This window comes from Engraulis encrasicolus, chromosome 14 (genome assembly GCF_034702125.1).
Source record: "Engraulis encrasicolus isolate BLACKSEA-1 chromosome 14, IST_EnEncr_1.0, whole genome shotgun sequence".
In the NCBI taxonomy this organism is placed as follows: Eukaryota; Metazoa; Chordata; class Actinopteri; order Clupeiformes; family Engraulidae; genus Engraulis; species Engraulis encrasicolus.
Window position 1 is genome coordinate 39,032,454 of NC_085870.1, and position 10,000 is coordinate 39,042,453.

The window sequence follows — 10,000 nt, forward strand, 5'->3', positions numbered from 1 at the left end:
ATAGAGGAGGGGGGAAGTGTGCTGGTGGAGGGCTCAGTGGAGAATGTGTGTGTGTGTGTGTGTGTCTCTGTGTGTGTGTGTGTTTGTGTGTGTGTGTGTGTGTGTGTGTGTGGTGTGTGTGTGTGTGGTGTGTGTGTGTGTGTGTGTGTGTGTGTGTGTGTGTGTGTGTGTGTGTGTGTGTGCGTGCATGCCTGCGCGCGCGCGCGTGTGTGTGTGTGTTTCTGATGTGAGGGATATGATGAAACAAAATCCAGAGCATCAAGGAGAGGTTTGACAGAAGGGTACAACTCTGGAGGAGAAGAGGGGCAGGAGGTGAAAGGGGGAAAGTGGGAGGTGAAGGAGAAGGAGAAAAAAGAGGAGGAGAAGAGCAGGGGGAGAGGGTGTGTGTGTGTGTGTGTGTGTGTGTGTGTGTGTGTGTGTGTGTGTGTGTGTGTGTGTGTGTGTGTGTGTGTGTGTGTGTGTGTGTGTGTGTGTGTGTGTGTGTGTGTGTGTGTGTGTGTGTGTGTGCCTGTGTGTATGTGTGTGTATAATTATGTGTGTGCTTTGTGTTTTATGTATGTACATTCACAAGTGTGCGCTGTGTGTGCTATGCCTCTGACATGAGTGATGTGGTATACAACAAAGTAAAAACCTACCAAGGTGAGCGTTGGCACCAGAGAGATGCAGACAAGGTCTATGTCTTGTCATGTAAGTCATGGTCTGGGCATGAGTAGGAGGTGTAGGTGAGCAATGCGTGCTTATGTAGATGTATGTGACTGAGCATGTGTGAAACACAAAGTGTAGAGCATGAAGGTGAGCGTTCACACCAATGGAGCTGGAGGGGTGGACTTGTTTATGGTGTCGGTCTTTGAAGACGAGGGAGAGGCACGAAGAACAAACTACATGTCCAGAGTAAATTCTGAAGTGTTTTATTTATATTAACACCCAGAGAGTCAAATGTAGCACTCACGTAGATTTGCTCCTACTCTCTAAGTGTTGTATTAACACTGCGAGATACACAGTGTAAGCGGAGGAGGAGGAGACAGGAGAGGTTGTGTGGCATGTATATGTAAGAGCATGTCAAGGAAAGTCAGGAGCTTCAAGGTGATTTTCGTGTGCCAGAGGACCAGGTGAACTCTGCTTGGGTATGGCGTGACCTTAGGAGAGGAGGATGCGAAGCACGGCAGAAAAGAAGGAAAAGAAGAGAAGAAAGACTAGGAGGAGGATGTGTCTGTATGCGTATGTATGTATGTATGTATGTATGCACTTGTATGTGCGTGTATGCGTTGGTGTGTGGCAGGTAGAAAGCAGCGCTGGTGAAGTTTTGCCTCGGGCCAATTCTGTTCTTCCAGCCGCTATGAAATATCATGTTTGTCACCTACAGAAGTGGTATATAGGCCACAGAGGGCCTGCTAGCTACAGTAGTAACAAGCAACGTAACACGTAAAAGTAACACGTAAATGACTTCTTTTTCTCTTACTAAAACTAAAACTATCAGCAGGACTACTACTGTATGTCATCAGGGCCGCTGACAGCTTTGGCTGGGCCCAGGACAAAGTCATCTGAAAGGGCCCCCCACCCAATACATACAATGTAATGAGAACCCCATTCTGGGCCCCCTCTGTCTCTGGGCCCGGGACAACTGACCCCGTTGTCCCCCTCTGTCGGCTTGACTGTCTGTCAGTACACGCTGGAAGCCCTCCAAAATCTCGAGCTTGGATTTTTGGAAGTGGAAAAAGAGGAAGAAGAGAAGAACAGTGGGTTTAATTTTTTTTGCCTTTTGCTCTGATACCCCTTTTTTCCGTATAAGTCACTAATCCCGCTTTATGTAATTCCCCTGCCGGCCCCCTTGCTGCTACTGAAGAAGAAGAAGATCTGGTATTAGATCAAAATCTGGCCAGTGGAGGAGAATGGTGTAGTTGGAATCATTCGGCATTGCTTTGTGATCCCCCCGAACAAAAAAAAAGAGGGCAAAAAAAGAAATAACTTGCTGGGGGTGATTTTTTTGTGTTACTCCCACAGTATTCTGCCTTGTGCAAACTGCCATATTGATTTTATTGCCAAAAGCTGTAGTGTTTGCACTATCAGCTGCAGTGTTTGCCTACTGTGTGTATATAGTATTCTTTATGCCTGGTTGTCTACCGTAAAGGTAGGAAAATGTCAGGTTTCTCTATTATTACATTTGAATAGCGAATCTTCAAATGAACCTGGAATTCTTGAAAGATTGAGGAGCCAAAAGTGCAGCACTCTCTGATTAGTCTAAAAGTCTGTTTTTGTGTTGTTGTTAGGAGTAAACAAAACATTTTGTTCAACATGCTGTGAGGAATGTTCTGGAAATGAATAAAATCTGAAAATGTGAAAGCACAACAACAGACAACAACAACTGAGGCTCCTACCCCAAAGCTCAGAGCAGAGCAGTTCCTCCCCTCCTGCTCCACTCACACACCACACACACACACAGACACACAGACACACAGACACACACACACACACACACACACACACACACACACACACACACACACACACACACACACACACACACACACACACACACACACACACACACACACACACACACACACTTCTTACCTAACCTTACCTTACCTTTGTGTGTGTGTGTGTAGTCAGGCAGGCAGCCGCAGCAGCTGCTAGCACTCATGGAAGTGAAAGAGACGCAGCGCTGCACAGGGGAGGAAGAGGTGCAGCCTGGGAGTTAAGGGGTGGGGGGGGGTTGAAGGGGGTGGGGGGTGAGTGTGTGCGTGTGTGTGGGGGTGGTGGTTTAGAGATGAGGAAGAATAACACCTTGCAGCTCCCCATGGGTTTACAAGCACATGACACACTTGACCCAGTTGTTTTTGGGCACTGCTCACATCGCAAAAAGAAAGAAAGCGAGAGAGACAGGGGGAGAGATAGAGAGAGAGAGAGAGAGAGAGAGAGAGAGAGAGAGAGAGAGAGAGAGAGAGAGAGAGAGAGAGAGGTTGCGAGAGAGAGAGAGAGGGGTGAACAGAGGCAAATATGTTTTTTTTTTGTTTAAAAAAAAACAGAAACAGGCATTCTGCTTCCTCTAGGTACTGCTGCTTTTAAATAAATCGCAAAAAGCCAGCCATGCAACCTTGGATGTTTCCTTCTGCTTCACCCCCCATCATCATCATCTCTCACTTTTGCTCTATCTCTCCCTCTCTCTCTCTCTCTCTTTCTTTCTCTCTGTCTCTCATTCTCTCGCTCCTTTTGTCTTTTCCTCTCTCTCTCTCACACACTCTTTCTTGCTCTTTCACTGTCTCTGTTTCTCTTCATCTCCATCCCTCACCCTCAATCTCTCTTTCTCTTTCTCTTTCTCTTTCTCTCTCTCTCTCTCTCTCTCTCTCTTTCTATTTCTCTTTCTCTCTCTCTCTCTCTCTCTCTCTCTCTCTCTCTCTCTCTCTCTCTCTCTCTCTCTCTCTCTCTCTCTCTCTCTCTCTCTTTCTCTCTCCATCCCTCAGTGCACCCACCCACTCTCCCCAGCAGCCTCTGCTGCTGCCTCGCTCTGCTCATCTCATCTCGTCTCATCTCCGCGCCCTGCCAACAAAACACAAGACTGCAGACGAGAGAGCACAATCCCGAAACAGGAACAGCACACTATACCTGATATACCCAGCAACTCAGGGAGGGAGGGAGGTAGAGAGAGAGAGAGGGAGAGAGAGAGAGAGAGAGAGAGAGAGAGAGAGAGAGAGAGAGAGAGAGAGAGAGAGAGAAACAGACAGACAGAGAGAAAAATGGATAGATAGATAGAGAGAGACAGACAGACAGAGAGAAAAATGGATAGATAGATAGAGAGAGACAGACAGACAGACAGACAGACAGACAGACAGACAGAGATAGACAGACAACCCTAGATAGACAAGTGGAAAGGCAGAGAGAGAGAAGACAGACAGAGTGCGCGAGAGAGGAATAGCGGTATGGCCCTGTAGACGATTCTGAGCTTATCGTACAGTAGGCTGGATGTGGAAATGAAGGAGAGCCAAACAGGTCAGCAAGGGTGATTTCCTCTCCCCTGACACCAGCTCACACACGTCTTTCAATTTTACAAGTGCATCCGTTGACCTTAAGATGAATAGGAAGGTGGATTAGCCGAGTGCTTTACGGCACTGCGTGCGTGTGTGATTGAGTGTGTGCATGTGTGTATGTACGTATATATGCATGTGTGTGCATCTGTTGTGTTGGTGTTATTATAGTGGTATTACCTTACACAAGTCTTAGTAGTCATGAATGTGCAGTGCAAGAGATCACCATCAGTATTTTATGCTAGATTTTTAATATATATATATACCAGGCAAAAGGCTTAACTGTACGTTTAAAGTCTGTACATTTAATTTGCATCTGTGTTACATGAAAATAGTTCTAAAAATATAGCTCTGAGTGATCAATTATCAGCTGTTTTCCCAACTTACCACGACTGATGTATTCATTTATATGCACAACCAATTAGCATTGTCATTTTGTATAATAAACGTTCACCTGTGTCCATTACATATATGACGCATTCGTAGAAAGACTGATGGATGGACAAATTAAATATAAACAAGGTCAGTTTTTAAGGCTGGAGATATGCTTACTGTATGCTGTAGTCCATAATGCACATTGTTCCACCGGTGGAACACTGTAATAGTTATTGAAAAGTTAACTACCATAATACTACTCTATGACATTACACTGGGCCTTCTGTAATGCACTACGACTTGGTCATTGCCATTCTGGTAACAGCAAATTTATGACGCAGTGTTTTAACTGGTTAAATTACGCATGCTATAGCGCTCAACTGAGTGCACATACTTTCTTCAAGACGACCGGAGCACTGTGCACGATACTGGAGGTATCGTATAGGGTTGCAGATAGCCAACGGGGCTCTCTTTGATGTTTTCCACCATTGCTTGACTACCACAACCTCAACATGGAAGTTGGGTAGATCACCCCTTGCGGTTTTGTCAATAATGCACTGTATGAACATGTCTGTGTATCTTGTGTCAGGTGTTCGACTGCGCGCAAAATTGACATGGAATACGCATGGCAACGCATCGCTGCATGAAACGTGTTGCCGTATGCCCATCCTGCAGAAAGCATATAACAGGCCTTAGTGTATTGATTTGTTTTGTAATTGTAATGTAATGTAATGTAATTGGGAGGTTTGAGTAATTGTGATTATCGCCTACATTCAGATGTTGACATGGTTGCTGCTGCGCTACACAGTGAATTTGCTAGTGTTAATTTTGCAGTGTTAAGGCTTATTAACACTATTGGAGTAATTCCAACACCAACTGGAGTGAGATGCTCTCCAGTGTCAGTGACAAATGAAGTTGTTAAATTGTGTGGAGTTAGAAGTACTCCAGAGAGCCCCCGCCTCCTCGAGGTGATGGAGTTTGTCTGCGCCATTGTATGCCCTAGTAACAGAGAACGTAAAGAAAACATTTGACTTTTGGTTCTCTAAAGGTTGGGGTTATTACCAAACCAAAATCTACCACTTACAAACGTTCCCTTTGGTTACAGTAAAAACCAAGCAGCCATTGGTTCCTGTTCGGTTCTGGATACGTTTCGGATACGTCATTTTTGGTTCTGTTTCGGTTCTCACTGGGTTGCCAGGAAAGTTTAATTTAAGTTCCCAGAACAATATATGTGTGGTTCCCATTCCATTCCCTCGCCGTTCTCTCACCGTACCTTTATTGCTTTTCATGTTTGTTCCCTCATCGTTTTCATATGGTTCCCATAACCTTGATGGTTACATTATAGGTCTGGTCACGTCTGGTTCCCTAGACGTGCTCCTGATGTTCCCCCAACTTTGTTTATACTGTGTTGTTCAGAGCATAAGCAATGATGACTGTCCACCCGATTAAATCATATACGTCTACATATTAGTAACAGTATTTCCTCCAGATTTAATCACAATCTTTTTTTTTTTTTTAATTTATTCCATTTCATTCATTTAACTCAACTTGGTTGGGTTGACCTAAGGTTTGGCTGTGCACACAACTTCACTCAAAAGATGTGTTGAGTGAAAGAAATAACTTGAGAACTTGTTACACCTTTGCCGGTAACAAGCAGGCCCCTCACAACCAATCTGTCCATCAGCGCCTGGCCAAACCTAATTACTTAGGGCTGGTATATCATGACTCAATTGCTTGCACCTGAAAAACTCAATCAATCTGGTCACATGGTACTCTAGAGCCTGTATATAAACCTGGACTGTGAGAGTGCTTTAAATATTTGCTGCCTGCCTGCCGGCTGGTCAGCATGGCACGGCATAGCGCTTGTTTACCTGCTTTGCAAGCAAGCTAAAGGCGCTTTTGGCTTATGGCATTTGTTACATCTTGTGCCTTGCTTTGTGAGCTAGTCAGTAACAGCACATGTTACATTGTTTGCTCCATTGTGCACTTGATGTTTGCAAGCAAGCTAAAGGCGCTTTTGGCTTATGGCATTTGTTAGCTACATCTTGTGCCTTGCTTTGTGAGCTAGTCAGTAACAGCACATGTTACATTGCTTGCTCCATTGTGCACTTGATGTAGATGGTATGGTTATATTTTAAACTTCATAAAGGAAAACATTTGGTATTAATCCCCACTAGATTGTGTTTATACATGCTCAGTTGATATTTCTATCACATTGTGGTGCAGTACAGTATAGACTGATATATAAAATATAGACATTTCATATGTTTTCAGCAACTTTAAACATTATCTTAAGAGAGCAGTGTGGCAAACTGATGCCAGGCGCAGGGTGTTTCAGTCATGGTGGAGGATGGGAGGTGCTTAATTACCATGATCAGGGTACCTCAACTATGGTGAGAGATAGTGGGGCAGGACCAAAACACATTCACACAATAATAAACAAGGTTGGGGAAACATCAGGAGCATGTCTAAGGAAACAAATATGCAACCAACAAGGTTAAGGGAACCATATGGGAATGGCAAGGGAACAAACATGACATGAACAGGAATAAAGTGACGGTGAGATAACAATAAGGGAACGGAATGGGAACTACACATATAACATTCTAGGAACGAAAATTAAACTTTCCTGCCAACCAAGTGAGAACGGAAAAATAACCAAACATGACTCTCTGGGGACGTACCCAGAACTAAACTGGAACCAAGGGCTTGTGTTCCAGGAACCTTCTTAGAACTAAAAATTGGTAGTAGGGTGCTCCCCGAAACTGCTTTACTCTTTATAGTGTTAGCTTAACACTATAAATCTAACACCAGTGTTTAACACTGATCTGGAGCAGGACCAAATAGACACTAGAACAGTGTTAATTTTAACTCTTTAAGTGTTATTTTAACACTACACAATTTACTGTGTACAAGCCAATTTTAGTCAACAAGGTACTACTGTATCTGCTATACCTAAGAATAAAAAATAGGTTAGGAACATTAATGCATTGAGTCACAATCTTCTACTTTCATCTTGCATCACCTGAGAAGCAATTCAGTGCAATTGATTGAACCTTAGAAAGGTAGGGCCTATATGGTGTTGGTCATTCTGGACATGTAAAATAGTGTATGTAGTACGTATACACCTGCACATGTGTTGTTGGTATTTCCAAGGCTCTGTGTGTGTGAGTGTGCATGCTTCGGTTCTGTGGTATGTGGCATGCTTAGGTTCTGCGGCCTTGTGTGCATGTGAGTATGTGCACACGTTTGTGTGTGGATGTGTCATGTTTATATTATTCATATTGTGAAGGTGAAGGTGTGGGACTTTGGGGGTTAGGTAGATAAGCCTCTGTACGGGTGCGTTTGCGTTGTGCAAGACCCACTAGTGCCTGACTGTCTGCCTGCCGAGCCTACCTGCCTGCCTGCCCACCTTCCTGCCTGCCTTCCTGCCTTCCTGCCTGCCTGCCTGCCTAGCCTGCCTGCCTGGCTTCCTGACTGCCTTCCTGTCTGCCTGCCTTCCTGTCTGCCTGCCTGCCTTCCTGTCTGCCTGCCTTCCTGCCTGCCTGCCTGCCTGCCTGCCTGCCTGCCTGCCTGCCTGTGCTGCCTTCCTGCCTTCCTGCCTTCCTGCTTGCCTGCCTTCCTGCCTGCCCTCCAGCCTGCCTGCCTTCCTGCCTGCCTGCCTGCCTTCCTGCCTGCCTGCCTGCCTGCCTGCCTTCCTGCCTGCCTGCCTGCCTGCCTTCCTGCCTGCCTGCGTGCCTTGCCTGCCTGCAACCCTTGCCTGCCTCACTTCCTAGCCCTGCCTGACTAGGCTGCCTGCCTTGCCTTGCCTTGCCTTGCCTGATTGTCTTACCTGCCTACCTGCCTGCCTGCCTGTCTGTCTTGCCTGCCTACCCTGCCTGCCTGCCTGTCTTGCCTGCCTGCCTGCCTGCCTGCCTGCCTGCGTGCCTGTCTTGCCTGCCTAGGCTGCCTGCGTGCCTGCCTTGCCTTGCCTGCCTAGGCTGCCTGCGTGCCTGTCTTGCCTGCCTGCCTGTCTTGCCTGCCTGCCTGCGTTGCCTTGCCTGACTAGGATGCCTGCGTGCCTGCCTGCCTGCGTGCCTGCCTTGGCTGCTAGCCCTGCCTGCCTGCCTGCCTTGCCTGACTAGGATGCCTGCGTGCCTGCCTGCCTGCCTTGCCTGCGTGCCTTGCCTGCCTAGCCCTGCCTGCGTGCCTGCCTCACTTCCTGCCTGACACACTGGGCCCTTAGCCATCCATCACACCGCAGTGTTTGACTCACCAAACGCCTGTACTTGAGTCTCCTCCTCCATAATTCATGCAGCTGGAGGGCTGCACGTTGGCAGGCCTTTTTATTTTACCCCTCTTAATAATTCATAGGCCCCGCACACAACCCGGCAACGCGGGGGCCCCCGGGGTGCAGGCCGGGGTGCGGGCTGGGCGCGGCCCCCTTACAGGTGCTGGGAAAGGGGAAGGGGAGGGGGTGTTTCAGGGTGTTTGGGAGGGGCTTAGGGAGGTGGTGGTGGTGATGGGGGGGGGGGGGATCGAGCTGTGGATTTGAACAGAGGAAGAGAGAGGGGGGGAGGGAGGGATGGAGGGAGGGAGGGAGAGGGGGGTGGAGAGAGAGAGAGGTGCTTCCGGATGTATGTTTGGCCCCTTTTCTGGCATCGGCTCAAAACTTACTCCTCTCCTCTGTTTAAACACAGAGAGGGCAGGGAGGAAGGGAAGATTATGTGCTGTTGCCAGCCTGAGAGATTCAGGGTGTTTTCATAGCACAAAATGTACGTACTGTATTAGTTTTTATGTGCACATGTCTGTTAGCTATCCACACACTAGGGTAGTCTCTTGTCAACGAGGCTTGCTTGTTTTATATAAAAGAAGAAACAGTCTATCTATGCATGTCTGTGTGTGCATCTATGTATCTATCTATCTATCTATCTATCTATCTATCTATCTATCTATCTATCTATCTATCTATCTATCTATCTATCTATCTATCTATCTATCTATCTATCTATCTATCTACAGTATCTATCTATCTATCTATCTATCTATCTATCTATCTATCTATCTATCTATCTATCTATCTATCTATCTACAGTATCTATCTATCTATCTATCTATCTATCTATCTATCTATCTATCTATCTATCTATCTATCTATCTATCTATCTATCTATCTACAGTATCTATCTATCTACAGTATCTATCTATCTATCTATCTATCTATCTATCTATCTATCTATCTATCTTAGCCGCTCACCCACTACCTCTCATCATCAGAGTCACTCTTACTTTCAACCATCATCTGTCACCTGTGACAAAAACAAAGTGGTGCCGAGCCATTTCAATATCAAAAGAGCCAATAGCAATGCTGAAGCACCGGGGGCTGTTGCAGGCGCCTTTCAAAGCGCCCCCAGCCCCATCCACAACCCCAGCCCCAGCCCCAGCCCCAGCCCCAACCCCAGCCCCAGCCCCATCCCCATCCCCAGCTCCATCCCCATCCCCATCCCCATCTCCAGCTCCATCCCCAGCTCCATCCCCAGCTCCATCCCCAGCTCCATCCCCATCCCCAGCTCCAGCTCCAGCTCCATCCCCATCCCCATCCCCATCCCCATCCGCATCCCCAG

At 46.7% G+C, this 10,000-nt stretch overlaps 1 protein-coding gene across 1 annotated transcript in view; it reads left to right on the forward strand.

Annotated features, from left to right (window-relative positions):
- Window positions 1-10,000, forward strand: part of tafa3a (TAFA chemokine like family member 3a) — a 156,485-nt gene that overhangs the window by 141,252 nt on the left and 5,233 nt on the right. The window lies entirely within an intron of this gene.